Consider the following 26,482-nt stretch of genomic DNA (forward strand, 5'->3'; position numbering starts at 1 on the left):
CACCATTTTGTGGAAGTGCAAAGATGGATTAAGGTCAGTCTAGTGCAATCTTTTCTTCAATTCACACAAATTTTAAAAGGCAAAATAAACAAAGAGTTGGAAATACCTAAAAAGATGTCTTTCTTTCAGACAAATGTCTAATCAGTAACCTGGATTTAGCAACACAAAACTCCCAAGAAAGGGCATCAAATGCTGGATCCTGCCCATAACAGTGTCTCACCAACAGTTATCTTTAGTATTTTACTTATTTTCTGACATTAGGACAGTGAAGAGGAGAGCAACAAATCAGGATTATATCTAACACTACCCACAATGACAACAATCCTTGGACAATTATTACTGGCAAAAGAAATTCCTTCAGGTAGAAAAGGGGAGCACATGTTGATTTTTCTTGAAATTTTTCTGTTTGTTATCCATCCACAGACAACATTATCCAATTTTATTCCATCCTATTCTCCTGTCTCCACCAAATCTGAATCTCTTTTTGTGCACAGCAGCCATTGCTATGGTGTCTTTCTCAGTCCATCTCAGTTATGGGCTCCATTATCACAGTATTATAGAATAGTAGAATATCTGAGATAGAATGGACCCACAAGGATCATCAAGGACAACTCCTAGGCCATGCACAGGCTAACCACAAAAATTATACAGCATGTCTGTGACCATTGCCTAAAGTCGCAAAAAAAAGAGAGATTATGTATGATGATCTCTAATTAAGATACATTCTCTAACAGAAAATAAGATTTGATTTTCTATGATGCAGCACTTGATATGTCCAGTCTATCTAATCTTGTGAATTCATGAAGTCCTGTTGCATCCGTACTGGTTTGAGAAGCTAATATTCTATATTCCTCTTGCATTTGTTTTCTGAGGTTTTTTTTGGGTTTGTTTGGTTTTTTGTTTTTTGGTTTTGTTTTTTTTTTTTTTTTTGTTTGGTCCTTTGTTGGTTTTTTTTTTTTTTTGGTTGTTTGGCACTTTTGGGGTTTTGGTCTCAGTGATTTGGTTTTGTTTGTTTGGCAGTTTTTTTGGTTGCTGTTTGGTTATTTTGGTGGGGTTTTTTTGTGGTTTTTTTTTTTTTTTTTTTTTGCTATTTAGCATTGTAAAGTCTCAATCAAGACTCTACCCAATTGAATGCATGAAGAAGGCAATGAAATACAGTACTAAAGTGATTAACTATCCATAATGGTTATTGGAGAGCCATATTTCATGACTGTAAGATCCTTCCTGTGTTTATCTCATTGCCTGGGGATTACCACAGCAGCATATCACAGATGAAATAATCACGAGCAACTTATAAAACTCTTACATTAATTACAGGAATCTACAGAATAGTTTATATGTAGAATCTATACAGAAACTGTAGCAAATTCCATTGTATACCTGACATGTGTTGGGTATGATTACAGTGAATAGCATGTGAAATTGAGGTTGTGTTCACAAAACTATATGAGCATTTACAGTCAAAATCAAAAACATAAACTTGTGAGATGATAGGAGGTAGAATCTCAATAACTGCCTTAGTGAAATTCACATGCATGGTTTTAGCAGGGTAATGTGACCTATACTGTATTCTTTAATACTTCAAAGTACTCATTATGTGTGGAATATGTTAAACTATCAGTCAGCTCCATAAAAAATCCCGACCTTTTTTTTTTTTCCTACACATGCATTAATTACTGTGAAAGTATGTTGCCTTGAAAAAGTATCTTGGATAGTATAATATTATTTTTGGCACTTTATTTTTGCTTTGAAGTAAATTACAGAGCAAGTCCTCCACATATTTTCCTGTATAAATCAGTCATATTTGTTGCATTTACATGGGATCTAAAACTATCGACTGAGGAAGGGTGAAGGAGAGGGAAAGAAGAGGATAGTTGATGGCTTTAAATACATAATCTGATTCCAGGATTTTTCTTCTTCACCCTTTTTTTTAAAATTTAAAGCATCAAAAATATTCTGTGTATCTGGAGATTGCAGATACTGGTTGCCTTCAGAAATGAGGGCAATTTCAAATTCCAGTGCAGACCAAGTCTGTATCTGTGGGGAGCAGCCACCCCATTCAGAGCTGCAAGTGCACCTATAGGCAACAGGATCCCAACTGCAGATCTTATCCATATCTTTGAAATGACATCATATAAAGACATAAAGGCTCAGTTAGACAGTACCTGGCTGTATTAAGACAAAAATGTCCCTCTCAGGCAACTCAGGGGTTTTCTTCACCTGCAGATTTCTCTTTAGGATTCAGTGGAAAATATCATTAAGGAGTTCTTTAGTATGGATTAAGTATCTGTGATCTCATGTCCCCACCGAGTAAAAGCCAAAAAATCAACTCCACAAACAAATAAAAACCTCTCCAACTTAAGATGAGAAAATGTAGGAAACAGGTAATCTTTCTTCTGCAAACCACAGAAAAAGTCAAAGTTGAACACATGGAGTTATATGCCTCACTGTGGAATAGCTAATTTTTTTTGTTACCTTGCCTACAGTACTAATCAAATATACAAAACCACGTTAAAAAAAAAAAAAAGTAAAAATTAATTTATGCACTTAAAGCATTATGAGATGAAGTCCAGAAATTTATGGGAGCTACTAATAAAGCACTTTTCTGCTCAGATATGTGAAATAGGACTTTTGCAATTCACAGTACTTCTTGCTTCACCACTTGTGAGTCACAGATCTTTATAATTCTCCTGTCAGGATTTAAATATCAAACTATTGTCCACAGTTAATATTCTGTATCTATAAATATTTTTTCTCACCTTGTCAGAACCTCCTTGATTTTTAAATCAGGCAATGAACATATCTCATTAGGCACAGATACGAATAGAAAAATCATTAAGAATAAGTTTTCTCTTACACTGGATGAGACTTTTTCTGTATTTCAGTGCCATCAACTGCCTTCCAGCTATGGCACTATTAGCTTCCAGCTAATAAACCCATCTGTGAAAGTCCTACACCTCTGAGCAAGGATTGTAGCACACTGAATTAGGAAAGTGTGTCTGCTCTGCACATAGAGAAGAAAGTTTTCTTGCCACACACACATTCATATATATGTTCCTCTACTAATAGAAAATTTCAAAGAAGAAGCTTTGGATAAAATATTTCCTCGTATCCATCCACCATCAGTAAATGGATCTATGGATTACTGATGTCCAAAGTTGAATTCACCTTATTGTTGAGTCAACTTCATACGAGAATAATTTTTTACATGGGGGTCTCTGACATCATTTAGTTTCTTCAAATGTGGAAAATAAAACAAGTGTCTATTTTGCATCCTGGTAATTTAAAAATGGGACAATCTACAAAAATGTTGTGGCAGGCTGTGCATGCATGTGTTGGGAGTGGCAGGCCAGCTCTTTATTTTCTTCTGTATTTTCTTCTTGAAACACTACCTTTTGTCCATAGCCAGTATTGTTTCAGGAGCAATTTTAATATGTTAAAGATGGGCTTGCAACAAATGCTCTCACCACTTTTTAATTATTTCCACTGGATTTCAAAGCAGTCATAATGCAATTTACAAGAAAAAAAGATTTCTATAACTGTTTGAGAAAGCTTTATCTGTTGCATCATGGACATTTGGAACTTTAGCTGTATAAGCTTGTATTTTTTACTCTTCCAAGGAATGGAATTATTAGGAAGACAATTAAAAGGTATATTTGAGAGAGTCTCACATCATGATGCGTCAAAATTAGAACCAGCCAAAACCCCAAACAAGAGTATGAAATGACAGAAAGCTCTAAGGTAACAACCAGTTGAAAGTCTGAACTATTTGTGGAAGAGTGATTAATGTACTGATACAGGTAAACATTGCATAATGCAGATTAATTAATACACGTCACTGACTCAGGGCAGATGTGTATCAGCTTATCAGAGACCTACTATGCTGCCTTTTCCAAATAAGGAAGAAGAGCCAATAAAAGCATGTGACTTAAGACATGCAGCACATCAATGCATTAAAATGTAGAATGTTAAAAATAAATTTTGGAGAATTTAGTCAGCAGGTAAGGTGATAAAGAACAAAACAGAGGCAGGTTACAAAAAAAGAATCATGTGAAGGGAGGATATGCTCTGTCTCTCAAGGAGAGCCAGATGCCTCTCCATTGCTGAGCTAGCTGAGGAGTCTGCAGGGAGGGGCTGGGGATCTTTGGGGCTAGGCTATCCCCACTACTGGGAGGGAAGTAGAGGAGAGGATGCCAACCTTCACTACTCTCTGGTTCTATTTCCTGCTCTTATGTATGATAGTCCCTTCAGGAGTTTTGGATCCACACACTAGCTGTTACTTAGCTCCCAGGCTTTCTTCCCTGAGAAGGTTAAATTCAAACATATCCAGACTCTTCAGTTCAGCTTTATCTTCTAGACTACTGGAGGGATTATAGCTGTTGCACAGCACATTTTTTCTCTCTGGCATGGTTATTTACAATGTATATGTACTCTCTATGCTCTAGATCACAGCATGTGGATTTTCCCTAGTGCACAGACCAGCATCTCTTTGTGATTGGGAACATACATTTTGCATAGATTTTCTTTCTACTGCAAAGAAATACAAAGTGCTAATTATGCCAATAGCTATTGTGATGACACTGCTATATTTTGAAACCAAAGGCCTGTATTAGAACTCAAAATCTAGGCGCAAGGAAATTGGTTTAGAAAAATAAAATTATTAAGAGGAAAGATCTCTTTTGAAGAAAGAAGATCCATAAATTAGAGTTTTAATTTCTACTGCACTAAAGTAAGACTGCTTTAGGATATTTCAAAGAAAGGATCATTATTCTGACTGTGCAGAGTTGATAGACACCCAATTTTTTGATCATATTTGATAAGGGCCTAACTGCTGCTACTGACATCAGGGCTGAGAGGAAGGGGAATCAGTGACTTCAATGGGAATAAAGCTGAGACAGTAGCAGACACACCTGAAAACTGTGATTTAGTACAGATCATCAAAGTGTAAGTTAAACACTACTTTGAAACAATGCTGTACTTGACAAGATGTCAGCAAAGGAAGACAGACCAAAACTAAATCTGGAACACCTAGAGAGGAGACAAGGTAATTAATTTAATTTAATGAAAAATTAAGTCAAATAAGCATAATACTTCCATCTGGCAATACTTTATTTTCGGGTGAGGTTCATAAAACAAAAGATTGTAGGCTTCCTTTTTTTGCAATGTTCTAATTATCTGAGGACACTTACATACTTTAAAATCTTTGCTAAAATGTAAAAATTTACAATCTGCAAGATTTTTTTTTCAGTGAAAGAACATAAATCTTGAAATTGAAATTATTAGATGTAATGGTTGAAATACTTCACTGCAGAAGCTTTTGGTCATGGTATATGGATGAAAAAAGATGTATGCTTTATTATTAAAATGCACGTATACTTTTTAAGTTTTTCATCACAAATTTTAAAACATTTACAATTATTTAGAATACCCCAAAAGTCCCTTTTCATGATTTAAGGTGTTGCACTAAATGTCAAAACTTAAAAGTGAGAATGTCATACATTAAAGAAATTGAAAGTGATTAAAATTGAGAGGGTTGCATAACACTCAGAAAGAGTACACATGGAAAGATCAAAATCTTCTAGAAACAGTGTAGAACTTCTACATTGTTTTCTGTATGTTTTGCATCTAAGAGTTAATCATGGTACTGATAAAACCAAATAAATATGTTGTTCAGTACTTCACAGAAATTAGGCATTAGCATTTGGCTTGCTGCTCTCTCCTCCACTTTTACAGGCCAGTTATGTTCCAAGTTATTAAAATCAAATGCATTATATTTGAATAAAACTCCTCATAATAAGAAAATAAATGCATTGGAATAGGATATTGTTCTGCTTTCAAGCCAAAAGGCTAACTTATGAATTATGAATTGTGCCTATGATAGCTTTATTAAACAATAGTATATTTTGTTCTGAGCTATGCTGTATTAAAAGGGTTTCTTAAAATATGCCTTCTTTGATGATCATTTTCTTACAAAGATAATTCAAACCAGCAAGGGCCCACCCAGACAGAGCAACAAAAGGTCTAGTCCTTGATGAGCACTATTTGTAAGCACTCACTACTAATATTAATTAATTTGATAATTTATCGTCTTTTTCTATTCATCAGTTGTCTCCATGTGGTTTAAATAGTCATTCTCTATTCAAAAGTATTCACACTGCATGAATATCATTCCTCAGTGAAGGACCAGCGTAAGGCATATGCATCACTTCAGTCCTCTGAATAGGGTTCAAACAATTCTCAAAACACTATGTTGTTTCTCAGCTCAGTAATAAATTTCACCATTTGAATAGACGCAGATTCTTTCTGAACTGTTTGTTGCAGGTCACTTTTTGTGTTTCAGTTGTTGATGTGGTATCTTAGATGTCAGCTCCATAAGTTCAGATATTTATTTTTGCACTTAGTGGTGCATGCACAACACTTCCTAAATACCTATCCCTAATGCACTGCATCAGTGATTTGAGCTCAGCTTACCAGACAAATGCAGACCAGCAGCCTGTACTGGATTGTGCTCTCCACATGCCCCATGGACTGATCACACATACTGCGTCTGGGACCGTCAGACATGCTGAACAAATGTCCAGAGCCTTTCCATTTCAACAACATTTCTGTTGAAAAACAGATACTGAGAGATATCCAGACAGAGGATAACTTTCAATTTAGACTCATAGTGGCAGGGATCACCATCATCTGGGTTAGGACATAGTGCTATAAAACCAAGGTTGGGGTTTAACCCCCACATTGGTCATTCACTTCAGAGTTGTACTTGATGATCCTTGCAGGTCTCTTCCAACTCAGATTAATCTGTGATTCTGTCATCTTACTCATATGCACCAAGCACACCAGAGCCCTCCTTAGTGACTGGATTTCTTATACACACCTTTAAAAACAAGAAAGCAAAAAATTAAGCAGGAAACCATAAATGAGATTGGCTATTTAAAACCTGAACCAAAGGGAATTAGTTTAAGTCCCAACTTTGCTCTTTTTTGCAAATACTCTTCCAATAAACTTTTTTCTAGGTTTTATGTACAAAGCAATCCCAAAGGGTGAGTCAGTTGAAAATTTTAAGTAATTGTGTAAATGGAAAAATATTTTTCTAGCTCTAGAACTGTAGAAATATTTTTCCAGCTCTAGACTGACCAAGCACTTTCTCATTAAGTTTTCTTTTACAGTTCAGTATCATAATTAAACCAAAGTTGAAGCAAGCAGTTTATCCTCTCTAACAAACAAATTTATCAGAAAGTTACTTTGAGAGTGGAAGATAAGATAAAAAGGCAGTTTTCATTAAGAGCTCAGACAGAACTTCTTCATTCATCCTTCAAAATCCTTATGTAGACTGGCAAAGAATGAAAGGTAGCAGTGGGAGGAATGAAAAGGCATCATTCTTATACAACAAATACGCTACAGAGATAAGCAATAGTAAATGGTGCTATATATACTTAAAAGTTCAGCTAAGAAAATTATTTGCTATGCAAAATTGACATAGGTTAGCCTCATTGCCTATTAATATTACTGGAAAGTTTTAAGAGATGTGGCTCTGAGAACACTATGTCAGATTAGGAGCTGAAATTTAAACAGATGCAACCTACAGAAAAGACAAGGTCATTTCTAATTACGTCTGCCCTTTGCCACTGCAAGCTTCTACAAAGTTAAAGAGACCCTATGGATCAACAAGGGAGCTCAGGAAAGTGGCTTTCACTTACATCTGAGTTATGTATGGGCAGTACGATGACATACAAGTACTCAGAAAACAAATAGCAGAGTGCTGCATGCTGCATGTCCCTGACACACATCTGGGCTATGTCCCAACGACATAGACCAGCTACACTGCCTTCTCTGCATAAAGTGTACTCTCTGAGCCAGGCATTATGAGAAACTAGCAAGGGAATGATATATCATGTTCTGAAAACACAGCCAATATGTCCATGCCTAACTTCTACCTCATCCTGCATTCTTTGGGCTTTCAAAAATTCTCCCCACAGAGAACAGGGGTTTTGTGTGCAAAAAGGGAGCACAGTAAGAAAACAGTAAACACTAGATATATGTTCAAATAGTGGACCCTTGACAAGTGTCATCTTACCTTTTTTTGCTGAAGCAATTATCTCAGTTTGTTCAGCAGAAATGCAAAGATTCAGTATCTTTTAGTTGTAACAGATTATCCTTACTGTCAACTTAGAAATTCATTCATACTTTGGTTGCTAATTCTGAAAATTAAAGGGTGAGACTTTAGCTCTTCAAAGCAGACCTCCTAGCACTAACCAGGATTCACTGTAGGAGCCTATTTTCCCCCTTGGAGCACAAGATTTGTTGATTTATGCCACATAACAGGAGGAAAGACTTGCACATCCTTTAAAATCCTCATCTTCCCTTGACAACACAACAAAGAATGGTGTGTGGCATTTCATGAAGCTAAGTAAATTATTTGGTGGAATGGAGCAGGCACAACTCCTTTGAAAGTAATGTTTACCCTCTCTATTTATCCTGAGATTTAGGTTTGCTCACACTGTCAGGTATCAGTTGATAGTTACAGCAATTGCAATGACAGCATGAATCATAATGCAAAAAACATGTTACATATTGAATGATACATGAACCAATTTCAGGCCAGTTCCTACAGGATCATTTTTTGCAATACACTCAACAAATCTGAATATCTTCTGACTTTAATCACCAGTTTGGTTTTGAAATTTTAACTACTGAACTGTGTGAGGCAGTGTCCCTGCTGCCTGTGACATGGAGGAGCTTGAGTCAGATGGCCACCTGCCATTTTGAACAACAAATTCTGTATATTTTCAGGTGCACTCCTTGTAAGACGCCTTTCCCAGATGCATCAATGTCAGGTCAGTCCAACAATCAGTTTCTCTAAGGGGCATGAGAAGTTATAGCTTTGCCATACCCACTCTGCACCTTTTGTAATAAGGCTATAGTTTCTGCTATACTGCACAAGCTTCTCAGCCTTCATACTTACTGCCAAGAAAATGAAATAATAATCCTAGCCAAATGAGGCAGGTTCTGTCTAAGGCAGCAAGGTTCTTAGAGAAATCTTTTAATACTTTCTTACTTAAAAATACACTGTATCCACTCCAGAAAATTGTGTTAGGAGCAAAAAAATCCTGGCAGTCTCTGGCAGTCCTACAGAAAGTTGTTCCTGCTTTCCCAGGCTGCTTGCAGGAACAAAAGCATTCTTATATAGCATAAGAGAGAGATAACTTTTTTTCCTATGATATTTTTCTGGAGTTTTTACTTCAATTTTAATTTTTTTTTCTCCCCTGAATAAATGAGGGGGAAAAGGTTATTTAAAAAGTCTCTTTCACTGCACTGTGCCAAGTCTCATATATGGTGTAAAGTAATACTTTACCTCACTGTGTAGAATATGCAAATTTTCTAAGCCATGTCTGTGGTGATACAACAAGATGATAGCACCACTTCTTATTCAATTATTCTTAAATTATGCCCTTGAGGAGGCACCAGTCATCAGAACTTTCACTTTCACTTTCCTTGGGTGATTTTGTATTACAGACAAGAGCAGTGAAGACATTTAACTTTGGCAATTAAAGTATTTAGTCTTCCTTGCATCCAAAGCACTTCAGCCAGCACCCCACTACAGTTTTTAAGACACTGAAAATCCTTACAGTCACTTAAATCTTATTACATAGTAGTACTTTTAACTGTGGCTTCTCCTTTTCCTAGCTGAAGTTATTTTGACTTGTCTCATTCTCAAAACAATTTAAAAAACACTGGGAAAATTAGAAACATAACAGAAATCTTTAGACAGTTCCATCCGCTACACAAAAGCACTGATAATATATTCTTTCAGGAAGGGTTGCACTACAGCATATAGTTAATATTTTAAAAAGTAACAGCCAAAAAAGGGATGAGGGGATGTAGGCAAGTGGATTATGCACAGTAACTGTAAAATTATAGCCCTGTTGTTTTGGATCTGGTTACTAATGTACTCAAAAAGACCTGCACTTCATCATATTTCATAGGGACGATACACAGTATGTGCTCTATGGGGAGCCTATATGAGTCCTAACATTGCTCAAAAGGACAGTAAAATAAATTACTCCACCAGTCAACTCTCTGAAAAATTTGTATTTCTGCCAGCTTGCTTCCAGCCTCTTTGCATCGATGGATTGTGGTGACAGCAATTATGTCATCGTTAAAGTTAAGAAGGTGGCAATCCTTACATCAGCTCCCAGGCTTGCTTTATTGTCCCTCCTACAGTTAGTACTCATTATTACCAGAATTACCATATTTTCTAAGAGACTATGATAACCAACACAAGCACTATGAAAACATAAATTGAATTTAAGCTGCTCTAACTGATCATAGTATTCATTCTCTAGCATGCTTCATGCAGACTAGTGAAGGTAGGAATAGGATATGTGTTTTTTTCCTTCTTCTGCATGAGTACATATGACACACCTTAAAACGATCTATCCCATTATACCCTTGACTGCTTATATTTTGTACCTACCTTGTCCAAAATACAGGTTGCTCTTTGTAACTAGGGTGATTCAGCTAGAGATCTGTTGTATTAATCTACCGACTTTTAAGCAGTGAAGGGGACAACTAAGCAAATAAGGGCAAATAGGATTATTTTTCTAGGTTTATCAGAACACCATGTATGAGTGAAGTCAAGACTTCACATGTTCGAAGCATGGATTTATTTTTTCTACGCTGCCTTTTTGCTGGTGGTCCCATTTTAGTAATGACCTCTGGGTAACTTTGGGAACTATGTTGTCAGGATTTCCTTTATTTTCTTAATGTCCACAAAACATACTTAAGAAGGCTACTGCTCCACAGAGCAGCTGCTGAGAATGGAACAGGAAATAATCTAAAACAATGATTTTTTTTTGAGTGGCAAACTTTAGTTCTATAATTAAATCCAGCATGTTCCACCTTAAAAATTATGCCAAACTCTATCTCTTATTGGCAGATCTGTTGGCAGAAATCTGTCTCTGCTAGGTGGGTGATACATTCATGGACAACAATTTATGATTCTGACACTGCTGTACTTTATCGTTGTCACAGAATGAATCATGTTATTTTCTGTTTTTTTTCCCAAAACAGCATTCCAGATCCAGTCCAATGCTGAATTCAACATAGCTCTGGTTTTGCAATCTAAGTCCTTCACAAGGAGCAGGTATCTGATTTGGCTTCAGAGAGAATGCCAGTAGCATATACAGTAAATTTGGTGACTGTTATGTGAGGCCAACATAACCAGCCACGAGGGGTTAAGCTCCAGCCAAGTGCTCAGAAGCACTGGAAGGTTGTTGTGTCTCACTGGCAAGGTGCTTACTGCTCTCTCCTCCCACCTAGAAGAAAGGGTAAATCAGGTAAGTTGGCTGCATCAGCCCAAGCTGCCTCACACATTACGTGAGGTGAGTAACAGGCTGCAGCCAACAGCAGACCTTACAGGGTCAGGCCTGAACGGCTCCACCGCTGCACACTCCTTATGATTGTTACTCCTACTGGTGCGACTATGAGCAGGGGGAGGAACACTCAAACTCTCTCTCATGATGTTGAACACACACGGGTTAGTTTATTGCTTGGTACTAATAAAATGTTTCCAAAGACTGACCCCTGTGCAACATGCAGACTTTCCTTGTACCACTTCCAAGAGGGCTCCGTGCTCCTCAGCTAGCTTGAAATGACACTCTCTTTTCACCTTGTCAAGATTACATGTACAGAGGAGCCAGTATTCTCCCAGTCCTCTAAATTGTCTCTGCTGAACATGACTGCTATATATAAACAGCAAAAAAGAGAAATTATTTCAGAAGCAAGCTCTGAGTCTATTTTTTCCTTCATCGAAATGTTTCGTACAGTCTTCTATTCTAAGTTTAGATAGCATTACTCCTCACTTAGGCTACAGCCCTTGCCAGACTTAACAGACATTTCACAATAAACTTAAAATAATTCTTTTGATTAATCAAACCCTGTGAAGCAAGAAAGGCTGAATTAGGGGGACTGACAGTAAAATCTAGCAGCTGTGTAATTCAGAGGCTGGACAAAGGTACTAGCAATGTAAGAATGTCCAGAAAAAAAAAAGAAAAACATCTTGTGTGGTACCAACAGTTTTCAGGAGGAAAAAAGTGTTTCAAACAATAATGTTGCTGTTTTGGCATTCAGATTTAAAGAAATCTAAGTGAAATAATATTTGGTTTGATAAGTTTAATTAAAATAAAACTAGAAAAACAAACATGCTTTCATGAACACATTTTGAAAATTTCAAACCTCAGATTTCTTTTTTTAAGTCAATTTTTCCAAACAAAAAAAGAACAAGAGTTTAGATTCAAATATTCTAATATTTGGGAAAAGCCAAGACTAGCCCCAGTAAAATTTTTGTGGTTATAAGCTCATTTCTATATTTATTTATAGGATTTATTCTCAGTTATTTTTTGGGAAGCTTTTATATCATTCTCCATCTATTCAGTGCATTGAAATACTTTCACTAGGATAGCTGTCAACACAGTTTAACACAACAAGAAAACGGAACAAAGCAGATACAGTCAAAATAAAAATATTAGTAAAACTAATCAAACTACTGTAAGAGTTACATATTTCTACTCTATTATGACTAGTGTTTTAAAAGTTAGCTAACATGATTTTTAATACGTTTTTCTAACTGTTGGTAGATTTTTGATTAGTTTAAAACTTTGTTTTGCCTAAATATTCCATGTCAAAGGACAAATGACTGGATTGTCTTCCATGAGTCTGGAAGTTATTTCTACACATTCCATTGGATTTCCTTATAATGGACTTACAAGGAGCTATATAGGAAATAGAGAATTCAAGAGATAATAGGTAATAAATAGGCATAAAGAGATATGTATGAGAGATAAATAGGTAATTAAAGAGATTACTGTCTTGCATTCCAAAAGGCATGGACTTTGAGAATAGTAGGACTGTAATTATAAGGAAAGGGATGTCTCTTTATGAAAGAAAATGCTGAGCTGTTTTTGATGTTTCCCATCTCAGCAGTGCAACAACCAAATGAATACTTTGGATGAGTTCCACTTGGAAAAGTGGCTTTGGATACTTTGACAACATCCACATCTACCCCCCGCAGGTGTTTAAAAATGTAGCTTTTGGATGTCCTGTGAGCTACTGGAGTTCCAAGGCCTGTCTCAGTGCCTGTATTACAACAATACAGTGCAGTGAGTATTGCCATCTGATGAAAGGTATGTGTACACAACTTTTAACCTGCTTAAAGCTTATGGCCTTAAGACAGAAGTAAAGTGGAGCATTTCCAGAACAGACAGATACAACTTCAGGAATAAAATGTATTCAGGAGGAAGGACTGAAACAGAAGGATTTATAAAGAGGATTGAATAAAATTAGTGAGTTGAACACCCAACCAAATGTAATTATCTCCTATTGAAGACATACTCTAGGACTAAATGCCTGCTATGACACTAGCCTGAGTGAATATATTTTGTTTTCTTCTAAAAGAGTTCTATTTGCCAGAAGTAAAATAGCACACAAGAATCACAAATACCCCCTGAAAGAGGATGTGGATATAAATGCAGAAATGTGACTTGCACTCCTTGGAGGCAAAAGCCAGCACTCACTACTGTGTCACCTGGATTCTTGACACTCTCCACATTTATACTTAATCAGCATCAGTTCTGATAAATTATTTACCCTAGAGGAATGTAATGGGACGCCAGTTTGTCTGTGCATATGCTCTTATATTCTGCTTGGTGAAATAAGCAGGGCTGGGGGCTGGGGAGAAAGCTCTGATTTCTGTCAGTGGATCCTTTCTACACTCAGTTTACTTTACTTTATACAGTGCTGGTGTCCCCCGTGACATAGGCATATTTGGTACACCTTTGACATGAGAGTCCTTAAAGTTCAGGGAAGTGGTCATGCTTCAAAGTATGTAAAACACAAGAAACAACAAACATAGTAAAATTGATAGAGGAATGAAATCTAAGGGGTAAGAGAACACAACTTTGCATCCAGAGCAAAACAATAGCAGCAATATATAAGACAGCATAACCATGCTTAGCCTTACTTTTAAAGACTGGGCTTAAGCTATAAAAATCAGTTTTGATAGCAGAAGTACATACTCTTATGCAATGCATTGGCCTTAAACTACAGCTGCATTTCTATAGTACTGGTTTCATGGCACAGATTGCTTTGCATTGAAAAGAAGTTAAGGAATTTTCGAATGCCTGTGAGGAGTCTAATTAACTTTTGTTAAATTATTTCATTATAACTTTAATATTAAATTTAATCTAGGGCTTAAGAAATTTCATTTCTAGACCAATTCCAAGTAAAGAGCTGCACTGTAGTGCATCTGATTTAAATAACAGGATGACAGATTGGACAGCATAGTAAAAAGAGTGATTTAAATTGTTAAAAACTAAATTTTAAATATAAATGTAGACAAAACCAAGTACTCAATAGAAAGATGCAAGGACCAGTATCCACAGTAATATGTAGATAACTTGTAGGGATAACTGGTAGGTTCTGTGTTTCCATTTTGTCTCTTTGGCTTTCCATATACTTTATGGAATAAAGAATAAAACAACCCCGGTAATAACACTGTAGCCCCAAAAAAGTGAAAGATGTGCTGTGAAAAAATGAAAATAGAAATATTTTTTGGTTCCTCATGAAGAATAATCTAGAGTCAAAGCTGTTATGGCCAGAAACCTGACATTTCAAAGGCATTTCGAAATGCAACAGCAGCAACACTTTTGAGGGAACTCCTAATGCAGGCACAATGAAGGCTGAATTCCCTGCTCAAAAAACATCTTTCCCCTATTAAGATAGTATTTTCATCCTTGGGATACAAGATTACTCTAGCAACCATCCCTCCAGCTTTTAAAATAGATTAAAAAAATAAATTCTGCTTTTAGCACAAGTTTACTGTCATTCTATTTGAATTGGAGGGTGGGGTGGGGAAGAAGATACTCCCTACCTCCTTCTAGCTTTGAATCAATACTCATCCTTTTTCAAAATGCCTAGAGGAAACTTTTTGGTAAACATCTCATGTTGAAATTAACATCTCCTTGTGGAGGCTGGGAAAGAGAGAAAAGGATTAGCCTAGCTAGAAGAAAAGAATGAGGGTGATGAGATGAAAAATAGTGATTTTGATCTGGATTCAGTGCAGGATCAGAGATGAGAGGGAAATATGACTCTAAATCACCCATCTGCTCTCCTAATTCTGGTACAGAATGAAACTGTACCCAGTCTGCCCAGACACAACTCCTACACGCCTGGGTGAGAAAAGTGTGGAGCATATAGATGACTCCATTGGAATAACTCCATTTTCACTAGGAGAAATTTTGCCTTGTTAGGACAGGTCTTGGTTCCCTGAGCAGGATATTGCAGGGGTTTTGTGTGAACAAAAAGGGTAGTTTTATGATCACAAATGGGAAGGAAGCAGGTCCATGGCACAATCTCTGTTAGAAACCCTTGATCTGAAGCCTGGGATATTATAAGTTGGCACCAAAATAGAAACACTCAAGTGATAGACTAACAGACAAACCGCAGGCTACCAGATAGGAAAAAATATGATACCCTAATGTGAGGCCCCACAGGCAGGAAAGAAGATCTGGACAATGTTACCAAAAGGGGGGAAAGAGAGAGACAGGCAGAGAAAGGAACCACAAATATATATGCACAATATTATGACCGAACCAAGAGTGCTGTATGGTTGTTTTATGTCTGTACCAAAGGTATACTGGTTACCTTAATTGCTTCTTTGATTCTGAAATCTTACTTATGTATCCATTTGTTTGCTTATATATTAACTACAATGCCTTGTCAGTCCCATTCAAACCTAATGGATTGCTATTGATGGGAGAATAATTCTGTATATAATAATTCTGTAGTTATGGCAAGTATTGCCATAACTAATGTATTATGTACTGTTGAATTTGTACTTGCTATTGACTCCTTTCTTACTGTCATTTTAAAAAATGCCATCTCATCATTTTTCTTGTGCCATTATTATGGAGATTTAGTTTTCTATTAGGCTGTAGTAAAACTTGAAGTTGCTGATAGCACAGTGTCATCAATTTCTCTCCTTCAAGATGAAATGCCCTGGTTTATGACCACCATGCAACACAAGGTGTTAACTTCATACTTCATTCGATGTTTTATTGGCAGCCTCCCAGAAAAGAGTTTATCTAAGTACTTGTATGGCACTGTGGTATCTGGTGTCTTCCAAAAATTCAGCCCTTATAAATATATGTGCTTATCCACAGCCTCTCTGTCTGCAATGGAGTAATACCACCCAAAATAGCCCCTTCCCTCATTCTGAGTTGCAGCTCTTCAAACCTGGCTACTAAGATATCACTGCTGAAACACTTGGTGATGCCAGCCTAAGCACAGAAGGGCAAAATCCCTGTAATTTTCTACAGCACTTGCAGGCAAACCAAGAAGTTGGGAAGGTGGCTTATGGAAAGGTATGCTAGAAGTTAAAATAGTGCTGAATGAAAGTAAGGTGGTGAAATACCAGGTACTTCAGTTTATGAACCCCACCTGTGCTGTCTCTGCTCAGCTAAAGAATTTTAAGGATGAATACAGCACAGAAAAATGCTAACTAAGAGTACAGATGGTAAGAATATTGACCAAAGATTGTGAAAATACAAGTCAACACTGGTACTACCCTTTTCAACATCTGCTCAGCATCAGCACAGTCATCAACATTGGGGTGGTTGAGTACATTCCTTGAGAAGCCTATCTTTACTCAGTAACTTATGATTACAAAGTCAGTGGTGCTGTAACATTCTCGAAAGAGAGCAGAGATGGAAATCTTACCTTACCAGGTCAGTTAAAACTGACATGAAGGATCTCCCTTTAGTCACAGCTTCTACCACAGAAGTTCTGCAAAGACCATGCTGATCTTCCCATAAAACATGAGATGCTTTATGCAGAATTTCATTCAGAAAAAACACTGAAGAAATATTTTTAAGTCATCATAATTTTTAAACTATTACTCACAAGACTTAAAAAATTATTTTATCTGGAATTTGGAACCTTGTGGTTAAAATACTCATAACAGTGTTCATGGTTTTTAATACAACAGAGAAATGCCTAGAAGAATTATATCTGAGTTTTACAATGGCAAGTAGTGGCAAGCAAGATTGGGCTATATGATCTATGCTACTATGTTTATATTACACCAGAACAAGACAACCTGCAAACTTCAGCTGTAGGGAGACTGCCTGACCTCTCCAGACAAGATTCCAGGCCCAAGGTAGCCAACTAAAATATCCTTGTCCCTGTATGTGACAATATCCTGGTAGCTCATTCCAAACATCGCTTCTTCACACATCAGTTTGCTACTTTGTACTTTATAAACTTCAAGCCAAGTTTGACGACAGTGAAAGCCTTTTAATACCTTTCTGAACAACGACTAGTTTAAATAAAAGCAAAGTGCATAGTACATGCCATAGAAAGAACACATACTACTTCCAAAGCATGCATCAGTAAAGATTCTGTATAGACAGGGAGTACTATCAAGGCCTGTGACAATACTGATGGAGATAGAGGAATGTGCGCCCAGATGATGCAGCTGTCCTTTGCCATGCTTATACCAGCGGAATAGAGGCAGGAAATCTTTCCACAAGACTAAGAGCATTAAAGTGACCACATTAGCCATGCATCTGGGCAGGCATGAGAGAGTTATCATCATTGTTATGAGTGATGAAGCATAGCAAGCTATCAGCAAAGCCTTGCTCTGTGCCAGCCACACATCCACCATAAGGAAATCCACCTACAGCAGGTTCATTACAGAATCCTCTGTTAGGGGCAGGATCCATGTGTAGCAAATTAATCTGCTGGATTGTGCATGAGGAAAAGTGCATGTAGTCCACTGCTTGACCACCTGGCTTGTCCCCCTCATTCACCCATGGCACTATCATTCTCAACTTCTCTATTAATGAACTTCTGGTAGAAACTGAAACTTCACTCAGTGGCTTCACTGCTCTTACAACCTCAAATATCTCTTTTGGAAAAAAAAAGACAGAGCTTTGATCTCTGAAAAGGTCATTATACTTTATAGCTTTAAACATGACATGCAACCTAGAAATGAATCTTTGAACAGGCTTTTGGTACATGTTACACACAGCTGTCATTTATTATTGTTAATAAAAGTTTATTAGTAATGTTTCACAATCATATCCTTGTAAACAAAAAGGAACAAATCCATGCTGTTTGGCTTGGGTTGTTTTGGTTTGTTTTTCCCATCAAAAAATTGAAATTATTCAAAAAGTTGCATTCATTTTTGAGTTCTATAGTGTAGAATGTATTTTAAAATCAGAGGAGGTTTTCAGTAGCAGTTAGCACACATGTAATGAAGGAGTCTGGAATAACTTTGAATTTCACTATGTGCTACTGACGCAGACTCACACAGGGAGCAAAATCTGTAAAGGATAAAAAACTTTAATTTCACAAACCTGGCCCTCATCTTCCAAGACATTCCTTAGCAACCAAACAGTAAACAGTAAATGAAACAGATCTTCAATGATCACCCATTTATTTTTTGCTATTGATTACACCACATTTTTCAAGGTGGAAATGTTGTGGTTTTCTCTTAAGTCTCTCTCTTTTGATTAACCTCAGTATGATATCTCTACAATAGAAGAACAATTAATTCACTTCAAGCTGTTAATATTATAGCATTGTTATAACTTTCTCCATTTGCTGCTAAATCTCAACTTTTGCACCAATTCCCATATTCAATGACTATTCTAGGAGGCACTGACCTGCTTGGAATAACTCAGAATGTTATCATAGGATGAGACCCCAACAAGAGTTGAGATGTATTCCCAACTGTGGCATAGGCACTAACTGGCATCTGAAGCAGAAAACTAACTTCTTTGACTTTACATGACTGGGTAGATTTTAAATTGGTGATTAGCTTCAAACAAGGGAAGAATTTTGCCTCCAGCCAGCAAGAGGTGGGGTTTCTCTTTTTTAAAATGATCTATAGAATCAAAATCTATTTTTAATGGATTATTTCTCTGACGAACATGTTATTTCCTTCTGCAAGAATTATGATGAGAAAAAAATTCAGTAGCTTAAATTTACTCAACAAAGGTGTTTGCAACTTTTAAGTGCAGATGACTATCTTCTACTAGTACAGTGTACAAATATATAGTGTGTATTGTGTTAGGTACTTGTCCTTAGCACCAAGTCAAAATACCCATTTCCACTATAAGTTCTCTCATGTGCAGATTCAACTGCTCAGTCAAATATTCATGAGAATCGTGACCTTGCCAAAATGGGGAAAGAGTCAAACTCAAAGTGTGGCCAAAGAAAATTAATAGAATATTTCAAAAGGCAGGATTCCTCCCACCCTCCCTTCCATGTTCACACTGTTTCATCTATTAACTAATGCTGGTAAAGCAAGCAGAAATTTAAAAACCTCACCACATTAAAAGATGGGCACAAATCAAAGCTCTGGAAGGGAGTGACCTAAAATTCTCTAATGGATTGAATTCAAATCTATTTGGCAGCATGAATCCATCTTTGATTTTATGGCTAAATAACAAATATTTGTCTGGGAGAAAATGAATAAGCTGCTTCCCGAACATAGACCAGAATCCCTGTGAGACTTTGGACCACACAGTCTTGTTCTTCCTTAATGGACTCTAGTAATTTGTGAAACTACATTTTATCTCATAAGTAAAATATAAAGAAGGATACTTCCAACACACTGAAGTATGATAAGTTTTTGGGTTTCATTTGTTTTTTTCCTTTTCTTACAGTATAAATTTTTCTTGGCATCATATCCATAAATCAACTATTTGGTTGAGGAAGACAACATTTTGAAGATACTCTCAATGCACACATTAATCTTAGGAGGCCTATTCTCACTGATGTTTTTAGCACATCTGAGTTCTTCATTAAAAATTATTCCAGCTACAGGTTAACAGACTATCCTCCTCATGTCAAATGTCACTTTATAACACTACTTTTTAGTTTCCTATAGTTGGTTTTTAAAAATAAATAGGCATATGTTTGAGGAATCTGATTTTAAGGGGACCTGAATGTCTAAGGAATAAATGTTGACATCCCTTTAATCAAAATCCCATATCCTCTATATTTTCAAGGTGTCAATATCTAATATATTCTTCATGAATACCAGTATGACGGACAAAAGGTGTTGTCATTCTATTAGCATAACACACTGATTTCACTGATTTCAGTATGGACTGCTTGTGATCAGTGTTAAAAAAAGTCACTGATGATAAAGAAATTAACAGAAATCACACAAAATATGCTAACATTTATCTAGATAGAGGCATTTGCTTAACTTTATATCTTGACTTGTGTAATGATCAGTTTTGTTTTCTATACAGCATTTTTATTTTCTGCGTTATGTCTTAGCACTGGATTGTTGGGTGGTTCCTCTCCTGCCCTCCCCCCCTCCTCCTTTATTCCCATGTTTAATATTTTAGTTTTTCCACATTCTGCTTAGTTATTGAGTTTAGCTGATTTACAATTCTGTTTTTGTTGTTTGTTTGTATAATTCTGTTGGGGTGTAAATAGCTCTTGGTTTTCATTTGTTCTTTAAATTTGTTGTTTCCATGGTAACTCTTTACTGCATTTTTTCCTGAGGTTTGAGGGATGCTTTTGGGTTTTGTTGTGATGGTCTGGTAACCTTCATTAGACTGAAACATGTCTTTACATTTTTCTTCATGTTTGGACTGTCTTAGTTTCTTAACTCTTTGCTGCTTACACAGAGTAAGCATTTTCTAGAGTACAGCATTTTCCATAATGGCATTTAAATAAAAGTGAAGGTATATGAATATAAAATTCACACAGGAAAATCAGACACATGTAGTCTACACACAGGTGTAAGGCACTCTATCCCTTCTCAGTCTAGACCTTATAACATTAAGAAGATCTCCAGTTTGGTGTGTGTAACTACATATAATGGTCCCTGTGCGTGCTGGGCCTAATCCATCTTTGAATGTCCCAGCCTTTTACAACGCACAAGCGGAAGAAAGACAACTTAAAATACAACCTGCATCCCTAAAAGGAGTTTCTCAAGATACTAAAAAAAATTATACAGGTAGCAGTGGTAACTGATAACTTGTACAAAGCTCTCCACACAGAACAAGGGACTGAATTTCCTGACCACTGCTGCACTCTGCTCCATTTACAGCAATGGACAGTGAGGTTCTGAGATTGCTCTGATTTCTACTAAGAACTAAGTACATCTGAAGACAGCCCCAGACTTCAGAGTGATCTAGAAGTGGCTCAGAGCTACTCCGGTCCCTTCTATTTCCCGTCCACATGCAGATGAGTTAAAGCAGGACATCAGACTCGCTGTGTAATGGTGATCTGAAACAATATTAAGCCCTCTGCCACAGAGCTCCCATCTGAGTCATGAAAATAGTAGGACTTGTCCATATTTTGAAGCTGTAATTTGAAAACAAATTTGCTAGTTTTGTTAAAAGCTCAGAATGCCTATCTATGCAAAAGCTGCAGATACACCTTGCAGAAACTGTATCAGGTAGGAAAAAGGCACAGTACTGACCGATTCTGATTACATGTAATATACCAATATCCCGGTATCTCAGCACCAGAGAGGAGCAATTATTCAGCATGTTACAATAAACACAAAAAATGGAGCTGTGCTGAGGTAAATATTAAAATTGAACTCTATTTTTCTGACTACTGTAATCCCATGCATTTAGAAAATCCAGATTATTTTTCTTTTCTTTCTTGCAAAATTTAACTTCTTACTGCCACGCTAAAATTTTAAAAGTCACTTGTCCCCAGTGTTCCCATGGCTTGTTTTCGTCTATAATGTTTACACTTTAAACAGCCTTATAGAATAAGCAATTCTTGATGTGACTATTAAAAAAAAAAAAATTATAAATTACTCATATGATATGCTAGCATTCTAAGCTCTGTAAGATTCTTCTGTAGTTGTCCAATTAGCCTCTAAAAATAGTACTGATTGATAGTTTTGCATTTTACTTTGTAAGGGCAGCTCTATCACCATAATTCTTGCATCCATTTCTACTAAAGAAAATGTGCAAAAGCAAACAATCTGAGTTCTCAACATAGACTTTTGTTTTAAGAATGTGCAAAATTTGAGCAGGCTAAGGGTATTTATGACTGGAGGGCAGAAGTTCAGAGCTTTCTGCACTCATGGTAATGAGAGAACATTTGAATTCCTGGGGAAGTATGCAAACCACTTGCTAAAAAGGCCATTATGGAAATATTTAATAATAGGAACAATGATGTGCATCATCTTTTTTTTCAAAGTGGCAGGACAGAAGCAGCTTTGAGATTTGATTCAGGACAGAAGCAGCTTTGAGATTTGATTCAGGCCATCTGCAGACTCAGGTAAACCTCAATCACTTAACACTATTCATAGTCAGGAGGTAATATTTATAACAGAAGAAACTACAGGTGTTTTTAAGAGATTTAAATTATGGAAGTCCTTGATCGTTGTATCGTTGTGTATCATCTTTGAAATAAAAAGGAAAGCATCTAGAAATTACTTTGCTAGGGAGTAAGCCCATCTAACTTTTTTTTTTTTTTTTTTTTTTTTTTTTTTTTTTTTTGGTGCATGTGACTTGGTAAATTGACCATTGATTGCTTTAGATTAGTCCTATTCTTTATACCTAATCTTTTCTTTGGTAGAAATGGATTATGGTAACATAAATGGCTTTATAAAAGCTCCTCTTGAATGATGTGCTAATTCTGGACACTATTTAGATAATTTTGGAAAAATACTTCCAAATTTAATGGAGAATAATAACCTCATCAAAAATATTTTGTTTTATCAAACATCCCACAGTAACAGCAATTCTGTGTTATGGCCAACAGAGCAAAGAATTATAATTATGGCCAGTAAATTATATAGGATTTTGGATGAGATAATTCTATTGGTTTTCCAAAGTAAAGCACTGATTTCATTCTTACTACTATTCTGTAGGATGTTTCCACAGGGAAAATTTGAGCTAAAGCAGAATCTCTACTATCTTCCTCTTGGCCTCTAGCTCCTATAACCCATAACAATTATAAACTGATAAATCACTTGAATGGTTATGACATCTTCCATTGACTACCAGGGCAGTGGTACATACACACATACTGCTGCCAACATTAAATAACTGTCAACTGAATTACCTAAATGATTTAGGCTCAGCTAAGCTTTTAAGGTCAATTTTTTTTTCTCTCAAAAAGGGATGATGGCTATACGTCCTATATTCAGATCTTGTTACCCTTTTAAATTCCAGTTACTGAGTTTTCTGATTTCACAAGTCATTTTGCCCATGCTGACAGAGCAGAATATTGCAGCTGATTCCTGCCATATAGACCTAGGAGAAGGAAAAGGTATGCCAAGTTTGTAAACCCAAATTCCCACTAATGTGTGGACAAGAACAAGTTTCACAGGTACACAACTGTGATTCATTCCACATATTTTTTCATTCTACAAAGTTATAAATAATTGCCAATCTTTGGATGTATTAATTTTTGTGTCCTCATTTCCACCCATAAAAAAAATTAAAAATATAAAAACTTTGACAGTGCTCCAGTAACTGATAGGCAGCCTGAGCGGCATAAGTGTATTTGTTTAACTAGCAGCCTTTGCCCCAAAGAGAAATTATCATTTATGCCAATACAGTTGCAATAATATTTGTAGAGGCTCACTAAAATATCTGGAGTTTGGTTATAATTTTTCCTCTTTAGGAAGGGTGAAAAGGCAAAATTATGTAGGTTGGGAATGCAGAGATGGTCAGGATGAACAGGAGTACTTGCTAAACTTGGACTAACTAAGGAGATGATTGTTTGCTTCCTGACAAAGATGGTGTCAGTTCTGTTTGCCAACATACACTGCAGCTATATGTAACCACTAAAAAAACCACACAGACATTCAAGATCTGCCAGTTTTGGAACAGGGACTAGGAAAACTGTATCATCCCAGAGTAAAAAACCACACAGCAGATGGTCTCTTTTTGCTCATCTCCTGCTCTCTCTCCCCACCAAGTGACGCTGACAGTATCTGCTGAGCAGACTGCCAAGGACAACCACATCACTCAATTTAGGCCACCTTTTTGGCACACCAGTCCTGTTTTAATTTTGCATTTTCTGTTGTCTTAGTCTAACTGTGCTAAGACCACGAGTTTAACTATATATAGGAACCCTAATACATTTATTACAGCTGTTAAATGACATTGTAGGAAAAAAAAGGAAAGCTGAAACACAGAGAGGAGCAGATGGAGGAAAAAAGCAAATGTTCATACTCCATGAAGAAAGATAAATGAAGCAGAGAATTTAATTTTTGGAAGGCATTTTTTAATAACGTCATTATCATACAGGTTGGCTCAAGAAGGCTCAATAACTTCATAACAAAAGAATGCAGAATGGACTTTGAAGTATCTGATTTTCCATGCTGATGAGAAGGAGCAAGTCTGATTTTGACTGTATGTTCACTCAATGGCTATATTCAAAGTGGTATCACTGCTCTTTTCTGTACTGCTTTTACATTATAGGCCATGGATCATTAACAAACATTATTATCACTAGATGAGTCCAGTGTTTGCCTTCCAGTTAGACATGGAAATCCCATTTGACTACATCTCAAGAAGCAAACCAAAAGAGACTGTCTCTATATGTTGAGAATACCAGCATATCTTATTCTTTAGATGCCAAAATACAAACATTTGCTTAGGAATACAGTGATGCAGCCATTTATCCTCTGTCTTGATGACAAACTAAGTCTTAGTTTGATTGCAAAGAGACCTGTCTACCTCAAAAATATGTAAAGTACTGATTAGAGAATGCATTTTTCTATGTCACACCCACTGTAATTATTTTTCTCTCCTGACCCAAAGTTACTTTAAGTGTTAAAATTTTATGCAGAATAAGTATATTTGTCCTACAAATTATGCCCTGACGTCCATATGATTTATGGATCTCAGAAAGATGCTGAGGTGTCTGAAGAAACCAGGGAGAGAACAGTATTTAAACTCTAAAAGGTTTCTGCATAATCTAAAATATATCCCTTTGAATGATTATATTTATATCCCTCATATGATTAGGGCTATATTCTGAAACTGTTGCCCATTACTGAATTCCAAAATAATCTCTTTTGCTGAAAAATACTGAAACTGTACAATTTTCAGTGACATTTACCAGAAAGAGCTATATTCAACTTCACCTTAAGCAAAGAATACTTAGTACACTTTCATTTATAAATAGCAGATTAGCCCCTCTCTCCTTCCCAAACTGCCCATCTTCTCCTGTTCCTGTAACATATCTCTCACAGTTCCAGAGATTCTGCTCTCACAGGAAACAAACTAAAATGCATACCACACAGAAACAGAATAAACAAAAGACAAGTCCACAAGAGAAAGCTGCTAGGACACTGGATGAAATATTTTCCCATGAATCTAAAAAAGATAACAGGCACTTACTTATATGTCTCCTTTCATCCCTGAAAGCCTTAAAGTTAATTCATGGTTTCATAACTACAATAAAGTAACCATGCAGAGATTAAAATCAGGGCCTATTTTTATTTGGATATCAACAGTATGAATCCCACCCAGGTCTTTCTAAAAGCAGCCTTGGCCGACGCTCCAAAATGCTTCCTCAAGTTCATCTTCAGCCAAATAAGAAGTGGTCTGGAAAGGATTCATCCTTTTAGTGTACACAGAAGATCCTCGTCTTGGATCTATAAACCAAGTCTTTAAATTCCATTGTAATTACTTTGCAGTCATAAATAAAGCACACTATTTGTGGCATCCCAGCTGGCTTTTTAGACAAGGTGCACATATCTTAAAACAGGACATTCAAGAAAAATTGAGACAATGACAGAGACATGGCTGTGATAATATATGAATGCCCAAAAAGAAAACAAGAAAGAAAGGAAATGAATGAAAAAAAGAAGAAAATAAACTTGTTTTTATTTTTAATATAAAGTAATAGCCAAAAAGAATTTTCTTTATTGAAGACCATTTTCTCAGAAGCTGGATTCCCACCTTGAAGTTTTGCTTTCAAGTAAGACAGCATTGGTGAAAATTAAAGTTCTTTTATAGCAAAGTCCTTTAAATCACTTAACTCTTGAGACATGATGACTTAATTACAGTCTTACACAAATAACTGAACTCTTCACTCTGAATTTAACAATCAAACCAAAACAGTACTTTCCCCAAGAGATACATTTTTGTAGAGACAGTCATGGAAATTCAAGACCATGGCTAGGGTTAATGCTTGTTAAAGATTTCCCCAAAGATTTCAAGTCATTCATAGTGCCTCTGTTATCTATAAATGCCTAGCTTCCATGGATGTACATGGAATGGCCTCAAGTTCCTCCATTTTAAGCTGGGATAAAATTAATTCCATAGAGTTTGTCTGCTAGGGGTTTCCTGTGACCCACAACATTTGCTGACTCTTCTGTGGGACAGCAAATGACATGACCATGAGTGATACAGCCAACACTGCAGATTTCTCTTTATGAATTTAGTATAAAATGGACATTCAAATAGGCCCT

The sequence above is a fragment of the Lonchura striata genome, chromosome 2, assembly GCF_050655825.1.
Source record: "Lonchura striata isolate lonStrDom1 chromosome 2, ASM5065582v1, whole genome shotgun sequence".
Taxonomy (NCBI): Eukaryota; Metazoa; Chordata; class Aves; order Passeriformes; family Estrildidae; genus Lonchura; species Lonchura striata.